An 11,458-nucleotide genomic window follows, 5' to 3' on the forward strand; every position below is an offset into this window, starting at 1 on the left:
TCACCAAACCGTGTAAAATAATGAGTAAAATTATTGAATAAAAATGTGAAAATCAAATTCATCACTATTTTTTCATGTGAAAAACATGTGTACATTTACTTCAGGTCGTATTCCCAAGCAGACTTTGCGGTTCCTAAGTGAGAACGCATACACAGTTTAGTGCCGGAGATTGCCGCTTCTCTGATTGTTTCGCAACAGTACGGGGGTCGTTTGTGCGCCGACTCACGGCGGTAGATGCGCTGAAAGCTTTCATGCATGCGCGGAGCGAGCTTTGTCTACCAATCACAGCGCTCGCTGGTACGTATGCGGCCCCAGGCATCATTAAATGTTTAACTTAACTTGCTTTGTCAGTGCACTACCTATTTCTTAAGTCGATTTTTTACCTTCAAGTTGTTCTCATTCATCTCTAAACCAAAGATTATTGGCACTTCGGGGAGGGGGGGGGGGGGGGGAGGGGGGATCGTTGGGAACATGGAACTTGCATTAAGAAGCTTTCAGTTCCCATGGGTTTCGCTCTGAAATTTAAAGTTACTGTGCTCTTGACCGACTAGGGGTCCGTTCGACTGAAGAAGGGGTCCGCCTGCTGAAAAGTTTGGGAAGCCCTGATCTAACACACAACCTAGAGCTGTTAACGAATGCGGCAGAACGTGAGTTTCCTGGAATGTTTTATTTATTACAAGAATATTTACCAATAAATAAACATATTATTGCAGCCAGGCTACAATTTTGGCACCGAAAATCACACGGTGATTGGGCTGCCAGCCTACAGTGAAAAAGTAAGAATTGGAATTTTAAACGTTCATATGGGAAGGACTACGCGGATTCTCTAATGAGATGTTATAGTCTAGTTTACGCCCGACTGGGAATTGAGGAGTTACTTATTACGTAAAATGACATCCATCTCTGACGGAAGTTATTTGCGAACAGCTCAAGTCCACGAAACAACCACACAAGCGGTGACGGATCTCGCCAGCGGCAGAGCCGTTGCCCGGCTGTGAACGCTGCGCTTGTCCACGCCAGCGCTCAACGTGCCACTGATGGGGCACAAAAGGATCCTCGCAAGACGTGTGTTGCAGCAGTTCCAGTGCAGATTATTTTCCACCCTACAGAAGTGAAGCCAAGCGTGTGAGCAATCGACGGAAGTGCAGACTTCTCAAAACACAGCCCAGAAACTGTACTTGACCCCTTTCATTGGTAAAAAACCCCTAACATTAAATTTGGAGATCGGTGCTTCTGGGTCGTTGCTAAACCAATCTACTTGCTTATGCCTGGGTTCATTACCGTTGCAGGCAACTGAGACAAATCTTTGGGCGCATGTGTCTATGTGCCTCTGCTAGTAAAGATTCCAGTTTAACTTATTGAGAACTACGTCACTCAGCGAGTAAATTTTCTTGTGGCTCTCAACCCCAAAGTGGAGGACGTTTTTCGTGACAATGTCATTTCACGCTTTAGAATTTACATTTCATGACACACTGCATGTCACCCAACTCCAAGGACCTCGCGGCGCCTTAGTGTATCTTTGCAACAGATATATCCAAATTTTGTTTCCTGGATTAGGGAAGACACATGATTACGAATCGCATGACACTCTTGAAACGACGGTGGCTCCGCCATTTTCAAAGTGCCCTTGTCTCTTAAGGACGCCCTCGATACAGAGCCGGACAGGCTAATTTTCGAATTTGTGCTAATGCCTACTCCCCATATACAATGGGCCAGTATACAAACCCAACGGCGGCTTGAGACTTTGTGGGGATCCCAAAGTAACGATCAACGAACAAGATGTTATCGACAGTCATCTTCTACCTCCCCAGGATGAACTGTTTACAAAGTTACGCTACCTTACCTTATTCAGTAAAATTGATCTCTCAGAGACATATTTTCAAATGCCCTTACCGAGTGCTAAACGCAACATATGGTCTCTACCGTTACAATCAGTTAACTATAGGAATCTCTTCAGCCCCTGCCATATTTCAACGTTTTATGGATCAACTACCACAGGGCACCCAAACTGTCCTGCATAACTTGGCTATATGTTGGACACTGATGCAACTCCAGAGCATCATCTACACAGTCTCAAACTTGCAGCAAGATGACTTACCCTGTCAGTCCAAAAAGTTTGCAAACTGGATTAATAATAATAAAAAAAACAACAACAGAAAGACAGAAAAAAGTTAAGATGTTGGTTTGGGTGCTTCAGGTGTTCTGCGTAATGTCCCGCTACTTGCGGACAGTCCACAGAACGTTCATAACACTACGTTAAATTGTCAGTAAAATTCTTGTTTGGAATGTTCTTCAACTCGCGCGTCACGTTCACTTGGGTTGGGTTGTTTGGGGGAGGAGACCAGACAGCGAGGTCTCATCGGATTAGGGAATGATGGGGAAGGAAGTCGGCAGTGCCCTTTCAAAGGAACCATCCCGGCATTTGCCTGGAGGAAAATAGGGAAATCACGGAAAACCTAAATCAGGATGGCTGGACGCGGGATTGAACCGTCGTCCTCCCGAATAGGAGTCCTGTGTGCTAGCCACTGCGCCACCTAGCTCGGTCACGTTCACTTGAATGTCGGTTACGTCTCAGAACATTTGGGCAGACAGTGTAAATGCACCATGCGCAAGTGTTCTTTTATGGAATCTTCCTTGACATATTTAGGGCAAACTGACTTGTACCAACAAGGAACAATGTTGCAGCGATCGATAAAACAACGAACCCCCGCCCCCCTTCCTCCCCACACCCCGAGAGCGTCAAAATGTTACAAGCGTTTCTGGGTAAATTTAACTCCTATGGTCGATACACAGCAAACCTAGCAGAACTATCATACCCACTGAACCATCTCTGTGGTCAAGACGCACGTTTCGGTCACCCGCCAGTCAACAAGCTTTCCAAGGTTTAAATGATTTCCTTAAGCAGGCACCCTATTTAATGATATATAACCTGGTTTTCTTCTTGTAATGTGTCACACTGGGAGAGCACATACTGAAATGACCGATATCAGGACTTGTGACTTTTTCGATTCTACAGCCGCGCATTTTCCCACACATTTTGAGCTGCTGTCTTGTCTATTTGTACTTCCATATTGTTGATGGCTTAATTTTAACTTTTCTGTCATCTTTATGTTACAGTCCATCCCTAATTCATTTTTATGATGTAAATCTACTGTCCATAGAACATTCTAGTATTGTCGTCTTGTTGAAACGTCTGAAATGGGCCATTAATACTTATTCTCCACAAAACATATGTTTGCAACAGAATCAGCAACACATACAAACGCTGAAAACATGTTAGTGGTGGGATTTGTAATGTTATTAAAACATAATGAAAACGCACCCTTTGTGAGTCAACACTTAACTGAATTTCATATGAAAACGTTACAGAACCAAAATTATGGTAATATTCAGGATATTTTTATTAATTCAAAATATTATGCAGCATAAGTAATCTGTTGTAAAACACAAATTTTCGTTCGTAGTTCCATTAACGTATCGTCGGCAATAATGAAATGCAGCATATGTAAGTGCTATGATTTTATTTTAATTTTTCGTGGTAGTGACCACACGGATCAATCAATCTTTGTTGAGGTCAATATGAAGTCAGACTTTGACCGGGTTCAGTTAGTACGTACAAATCTTTGTAGTAGTTCCATTAACGTATCGTCGGCAATAATGAAATGCAGCATATGTAAGTGCTATGATTTTATTTTAATTTTTCGTGGTAGTGACCACACGGATCAATCAATCTTTGTTGAGGTCAATATGAAATCAGACTTTGACCGGGTTCAGTTAGTACGTACAAATCTTTGTAGGAACTAATGTAATTTGCTAGTTTTAATTAATGTAGGGGAAATAACTTCAAAGGAGTGTGTACATCATTTCTGTAATTAGTGTGTTATCTTTGAAACCCCTATGCATAATGAATCTGGTTATAAAATTCTATTGCAGCGAAGCAAGATCAATAATAATCATCGTTACAACAATGAAGGGAACGTAATATAAGTAACAGTGTACTGCAGATAGCTCTAATATTGTCCAATAACTTTCAAAAAGTAGTTAAAGTCGAATGGCAGAAAAAAATTGACCGTTTTGTGAATTTGAAATTATAGTAAAATTGCTGTACTCTAATAGCGGCAACTGACGCATTACCACATAGTATCGGCACAATACTATTCCATAAATACCGTGATGAACTTATCAGCTTCTCAACAGTTCTTTTCTCAAACAGTGTGGGAAGCCCTCACTGGTATTTACGCAGTTCAGAAATTTAAATGATTACTTTGTTGACTCCCGGAATTGTTTCACAGCGGAAGAGAGTAAGTAATATGGTCTCTCCTTCCAATCGCTGTACGAACCTCGAAAGGGCAGATACTGAGATCAGAGACTGCGGAATGCAAAAGCAACTATAATCACTCAGTAGTGCAAAGGCATCAGGGACCAGATGAACAACCTTTAGAAGAAGAGTCTAGCACAGATGCGTATAATTAAAGGCCTGTTTTGTTGACGTTAATGTATTGTAGAATTGCGTACCATGTTTTATGCTCAAGAACTATGACGTTTTTGGGGGACGAAAATCTCCTGTGGACAAATCAACATGGATTCCGCAAACAGAGATCTTGCGAAACTCAGCTCGCTCTGTTCCTCTATGAAATCCACAGTGCTTTAGATATCGACGCACAGGCTGATGCTATGTTCCTTCGCTTCAGGAACGTATTTGACACTGTCACGCCCTGCCATTTATTGAAAAAAAACACAAGCTTACCGAATATCGGATCAAATTTGTGACTCAGTTCAAGACTTCCTTGCATGCAGAATTCAGCACAGGCCTATCATTCTCAAAGAAACAAAATCGACAAATGTAAATATTATTTTAGGAGTACACCACGTTAGTGCAACAGAATCTTTGCTGTTACAACATATGTAAATGATCTATTGGAAAATGTCAGAAGTTCCATAAGACTGTTTGCAGATAATGTGGTTGCCTATAAGGAGGTAGCAGCGCCAGAAGACAGTAGAGATTTGCAAAATGACATGCAGTTGATGAATTGTGCAAATACTGGTAGTTAGTTTTTCCTGGACCTAAATAATGTAATATATTGCGCACAAATAGGAGAAGAAATACACTACTGTGCAACTCCATCATTGATGATAAATTACTGAAACAGTGTCTACTGTAAAATATCTAGGAGTAACCATCCGGAACTACCTTAGTACTTTCATGGATGATGGGATAGGCCACTAAGCAATCGCAGTTTTGAGCGTTCAGAAGCCTCTATCTCATACTTGTCTTGTGCTACCATGTAGCGAGATGCTTCCAGAATTTGAAGAAAAATACTGCGGACCATGAAGAGGATATGAGAGGGCTGTGAGCGATCAAATAGGGCGGCGTGTGTTTTTAGTGTGTCTGTTTCACGAAAATCAGATCAATACCCCATCTTTTCAGTACCAAAGAATGTCAGAAGTAACTAACTGTGTCCTCTTATACATCATAGACATTCTTTTGAAATGTGAGAACCTCAGTAACTAAGTCTGACAGATATCCAACAAACATTTAAAAACAAATGAAAAGAATTTCTGAACCACAACTTCTTCCACTCAATAGATGAATTTTTAGAAACGAAGTAGTAACTGTAAAAGAAAAGAAAAAAAGTTATATTCTGTAATGAAAACTTATGTTAACCTGACATGTTCCACATCATTAGGCCCTACGAAACGTCGCATTCATGATCTATGGAACTTAGGTGCGATATGTCATGTTTTTAGTTGTCAGGAGAATAAATGACTTTTGCTACTGATTTATTACCGTATACTTTTTTCCATAATAACGACCCTGATAAAACTGTTCTAACATTAAAAATCTAACTCAGAAAATACTAGGTCCACTTGAAAATATGGATCTCGTTAGTTTCATGACTTTACCGATTTTCAAAATCAGCCAGCTTAAAATTTTTTTGGTAATGAAGGCGTATTATTTACCATAAAGAAGGACTGTTTTTGACATTTTATTTTTCAAAGATATGCAAAACAAATATTAAACACGAAAGGAGTAAGTGGAATGACTACGCAAAACAAACAATTGGAAAAGCAGATGACAGACTGAGATTCATAGGAAGAATCTTAAGAAAATGTAACTCTTCCTCAAAAGAAGTAGCATACAAAACACATGTTCGACCGATTCTTGAGTACTGTTCATCAATCTCGGATCCTCACAATGTAGGACACTTGAGTCGGTTAGTGTTTAGTCGGCGCGGGAGTGTTACACAAATGCTCAACAAACTCCTGAAGCAGACGCAATAAGAGAGGCGTTGTTCATCAAGGAGTAGTTTACTATTGAAATTCCGAGAGAATGCATTCTGGGAGGAGACATACAGAATATTACTTCCTCCTCAATGCGTCTGGCAAAATGACCACAACGTGAAAATTCGAGAAATTAGCGCTAATACAAAGGTTTACCAACCATCATTCTTCCCATGCACCATTCACGAATGGAACATGGAAAGAGGTGGGGCAGTAATTTAGCGGCACAGAAGAAGTACCCTCCTCCACACATCATCTGGTGGCGTTCAGTGTACCGATGTAGACTTGGACAAAAATGTCATCACAATTACTACCCATCTTTGGCTCCAGACATATTTTACCAACCCAACGCCTCCAAGACTGGCGTCTATACTTTCATTATTCTACCCACTATCGAGCAACAACATTACACATAAATATGGTCACACTGTCCTGATTCACCATGGGACACGACTCAGACTTCAACCAACATGAAATGTTGTGTTTCCAGCTTGATTCAGACCTGGATTTAGTTGTGTCCAGCTTCAGCATAACATCATGCGATGCCACGGCCGCCGCTCATAAAAATCTGACGTTATGCCATCTTGTTCGCTGTGAACAACACAAGTGACTGGATATGATGACATTTCCAGTGGTTTTCTCCCCAACCCAATGCTGCAGAAAAATGGGAGTGTATCCACTTAGATTTTGCTGGCCTAATTTTGGGTTCCACATAACTGATCAGGAATGATTTGATTCATTTCTCACTTCTCATTAATGTTCTGCATTCTTCAAGTCACCACTACCACTATTACAGTGACCACGGAAAAAGTCTTTTGCCCCTGAAGGCACCCTACATTCCTTGGTTTCTGATAACAGGACAGCACTTACAACCTATGACGGCAAACAATTTCACACCCATTATGGAATTCAACACCTTCGCGCCATACCTATTCCCCTGGCTTCTAAGAGCTGTGCAGCATGCTTTGTCTGCACCTTTAAACCACACCTCCGCAAGGAAATGATGTCAAATGCTGCATCTAATGGCCTCTGTAGCTATCTGGTAACATACAGTGCCACCTATGTCGAGGGCTGCAGGCTGCAGCCTTGTCGAACAGTTTTGTGGTCATCCTCAATGCACCCTCTTGCATATGCTGCAGCCACCATCAGAGCAGAATTATCTTCTTTCTGGATTCACACCCCATTGTGGACCCAGCAGTTCAGGCACCACAGAACCTGGATTCCCATGATCCTCTCCACCCAGCCATTGGTCTATCTTATATATTGTGTGGCCTGTGCTTGCAGACACCTGTGGCGCTATTGGAACCAACTTCACATCCAGCTTCCTGGCCAACAGTTGCCTGTTTATCTGTTACCAACTGGCCCTCTGGTCCTGTACCACTTCGAGCAGCGCCCATCAAGCCTCATCCTGCCTCGACCTTCCACATTGATGTCCGCGGACTTTAACTCTCTACCTTCCTTGGTGCAGCTCCCATGCACTATGCACTGCTGTTGTCCCTCCTTGGGTATCACTGCTGGGGGGAGCGGGTGTAGTGGCACTACCCGGCATTATCATAGAAACAAAGTTGCTGTTGCGACACTACTGTTGTCTGCTGTGACACTATTACTCAGAAGGCTCTGATCCTCAGGTGTACCCTCAGGAGGCATCACAATAGACTCTGGCATATAACCCTGCCCACACCCAGCCTAAGCCAGTCTTGATGTGAGCACTGAAGTGCACGCCCCGAGTGTTATCATACTGACTATGGTGTTATTCAGCTCTACTCTATTTGTAATGCATGGAACTCTGTTACAGCTCAGGCTGGACACAGCTTTGGAATATGGACTTAAGATAATTTGTTTTGTTTGTAGTGACTGTATATTTTCCTTGTTTTGTGTACAAACTGTGTTATTAGCGTGGGTAGATCACCTTCTTATGAAAGTAATACCTTATCCAAGCAAGAGGGATGTCATTAATGCGATCAATTTTAGTTTGCCAAGAAGAATTTTGTGATCCAAACGATCACAAGCTTTGGGAAGGTCACAATATGTACCAATACCACGCAGTGTATGATGCGACTGTGTGAGAGGTAATGCAACAATTGCATAAATGTCTGATAAATGTCTGAAATCCCTCTTCCCTGAGTGATTTTCCAACATCCACATACATACATTCATTAAAAACCTTCATTCAAGGATTGTCATGCCACACAAGAGTCAAACCATCTTCACAGTAGTGTGAGGAGCAGTCTCAGCATTGTTCTTGATGGCATTCTCAATCATACAGTTAAGCTTCCACTCCAAACTACAACTTGCACCCCGAATTATCATTACATAATCACAACAGCCATTGTTATAACAACATGCTGTAATGTAATGGCCTTGAATCCCACGTTGGACTATGTGTTAAAGAGAGTTTAATGTTTTGTTTAGTACACAGTATTGAGCACTGTACTTTCTTATGAGTATGTGGGAATTCCAGGTAAGTAGGTGCCAGGGATCACACTCAAGCAGATTGCACAATAGGATTGATGGTATTTTATTCATAATATTGCTGAGCACATGCACAGTACATTGACACGACAGACAAACAAAGCACAGGCTTACTCAACTAGCACTCCAAAGATACAATTTAACTCAAAGAAAATCTCTGACTAATGTAACTGCACACAACAGATCCTCACTTGCAAAGTTCTCACTGAACCATCCTTTTCAGAGCAGAGAGTTGGTAGGGAAGGTTGGCGATGGCATTGGAACCTCCCTGCACCTGAGCATGACACGTTGTGCTGTGATGTTGCAAAACAAAGCACGACCAGACCATTTCTATGATGTCCACTTCAGACCAGTTGCTGACATGGCTTGTTGCATGTGCAGAACAATGATTGAGCCATTTATCACTGGTAAGAGGGTAGTCTGATGTCCTCCTAAGGAAGGAAGGAAGGAAGAAAGGAAGATTGGTTTTAATGTCCCATTGACATCAAGGTTATTAGAGACAGAGCTGAAGCTCGGATTCTATTGAGGATAGGGAAGGTAATCAGGCATGCCCTTCTGAGGGAACCATCCTGACATTTGCCCAGAACAATTTAGGGAAATCATGTAAAATGTAAATGTGGATGGCCAGAGGTAGGTTTGAACCTTCATCCTCCTGAATGCGAATCCAGTGTGCTAACCACTGCATCACCTCACTCAGTGGTGTCCCACTAATTCAGCTGTTATTCATGGTGGTAGTGGGGGGTCTTAAGTAACTTCTCATAATGGGAGAAATAGTTGTGGTCAGTATCTTCCTGCCTCAGCAGCTCTAGAACTTCTTCAACCTTCTCAGTTGATGATGACTGATGGAATGTGGTATCATCTTCCATCTTTTGTAACTATCAGCCAGCTGCTTTTGCATTTTCGATATCATCTACTGACATATCCCACAAGGATTAAGGTGAATTTTAATCTTTGTAAGGGAACCATGGGAGGCTTCGCACATAGCAGGAAAGTATATGAGCCATGCATGCACTCATATTGATTCTGAACTACTCTGGATTTTGTTTCTTACTGCCAGATTCCCTGATGTCTCACGAGGGGACAGCTTTGCAGCTCTTTTGAAGTTCATCACATGCACATCTCTCTGCATAGTTTTGTCTTGCTGGCTGATCTCAAATGCCAACTGGAGTCATTTGCCCAATGAGGATAAAGAACCGGTCGCCACATTCTAGTTGGCAACAAATTAAGATGAAGAACATGCAAACTCCATCTGAGGAATCATTGCTTCCCTTTGGCTTTGTGGTTGCATGATTGCATCTGTTAACATTCCTTATTCCCAAGGTCTGGCATCAAGATAAATGGTGAGCACCTAGTCTTGTATGTGATTAAGTGTTGGATGTGATTTGAGAAAATCGCCGTTCTTTTACTGAGCTCTTGGCCATGGAGTTTGTTTTGTGTTCTTGCATACAGCTTTGTGTAGCTCTGTTTTGATTTGTGTTCTTAATGTGGATTGGCATTCCTGATAACTGGAACATGCCTGAGTTGTTCTTAGGTCAAGTGTGAAAGGGAGCATATTTTCTCTAGTTCAAGTTCCATTATTGCTTTGTTAGGCATTAAGATTGATTCTTTAAAATGGTATGTGTGTCTTTTATTGAATACCCAGGTGTTCAAACTGTTAACAAAACTTTTGTATTTCCATTTGAATGTTAACTTTAAACTACTCTTGTATGGACTCCTTTAAATGGTAAGTGTGTTTTATTCTGAGTGTTCAGATGCTCAAAAGTTATAAAACACTTTTTCTCCAATTGTCTGTTTACATTAAAGCACTTGTGGCTTGAACAGTCACAGTTTCTCTAGCTTTAAGTATATTATGTCAAGGCTGATGACCCGTGTGTAATCTGTAATTTATTTCTGCTATGCAATTTTAAAGTGTCTTTCATGTGTTTTCGGGTGGTTTTAGAAGCTGAGCTGATCGAGCAAGTGTACGGTGCATGGACTGCACTTAAGACAGTTCTTTTATGTTGTCTAATGCATTCAGTTCAGCTCCCCTTGAAATTTTATTTAAATTGTTTACTTTAATGATCTATTTGTGAAATGGTTATTTTTGATGTTCCTTAATGCTTCTGAGGGCAACGGCCTTGCCGCAGTGGATACACCGGTTCCCGTCAGATCACCGAAGTTAAGCGCTGTCGGGTGTGGCCAGCACTTGGATGGGTGACCATCCGGGCCGCCATGTGCTGTTGCCATTTTTCAGGGTGCACTCAGCCTCGTGATGTCAACTGAGGATCTACTCGACCGAATAGTTGTGAGGTCACATGGAGGGCAAGAGATGGCAGGTTCGCAGAAAAGGAGAGAGGTAAAAAGACTGTGGGTGCATTGGTGGTGTAGAGGGCCATGTAGTGCTAGAACGGGAACTTGGAAGGGGCTAGTGGGTAGAGGCAAAGACTAACTAAGGTTGAGGCATGAGGGTTACAGGAACATAGGATAAATTGCAGGGATAGTTCCCACCTGCGCAGTTAAGAAGAGCTGATGTTGGTGGGAACAATCCATATGGCACAGGCTGTGAAGCAGGTACTGAAATAAAAATAAATGTCATGTGACTAGGGCGTCCTGTCAGGTAGACCGTTTGCTGGGTGCGAGTCTTTCATTTTGATGTCATGTTGATGGGGATGAAATAGTGATGATTAGGAGAACACAACACCCAGTCCCTGAGCGGAGAAAATCT

The 11,458-nt window shown here is 41.9% G+C and overlaps 1 pseudogene; it reads left to right on the top strand.

Annotated features, from left to right (window-relative positions):
• The first annotated feature begins 10,861 nt into the window (after positions 1 to 10,861).
• On the top strand, positions 10,862 to 10,979 carry LOC124552494 (annotated as a pseudogene).
• The last annotated feature ends 479 nt before the right edge of the window (positions 10,980 to 11,458 follow it).

Source organism: Schistocerca americana, chromosome 1, assembly GCF_021461395.2.
Source record: "Schistocerca americana isolate TAMUIC-IGC-003095 chromosome 1, iqSchAmer2.1, whole genome shotgun sequence".
In the NCBI taxonomy this organism is placed as follows: Eukaryota; Metazoa; Arthropoda; class Insecta; order Orthoptera; family Acrididae; genus Schistocerca; species Schistocerca americana.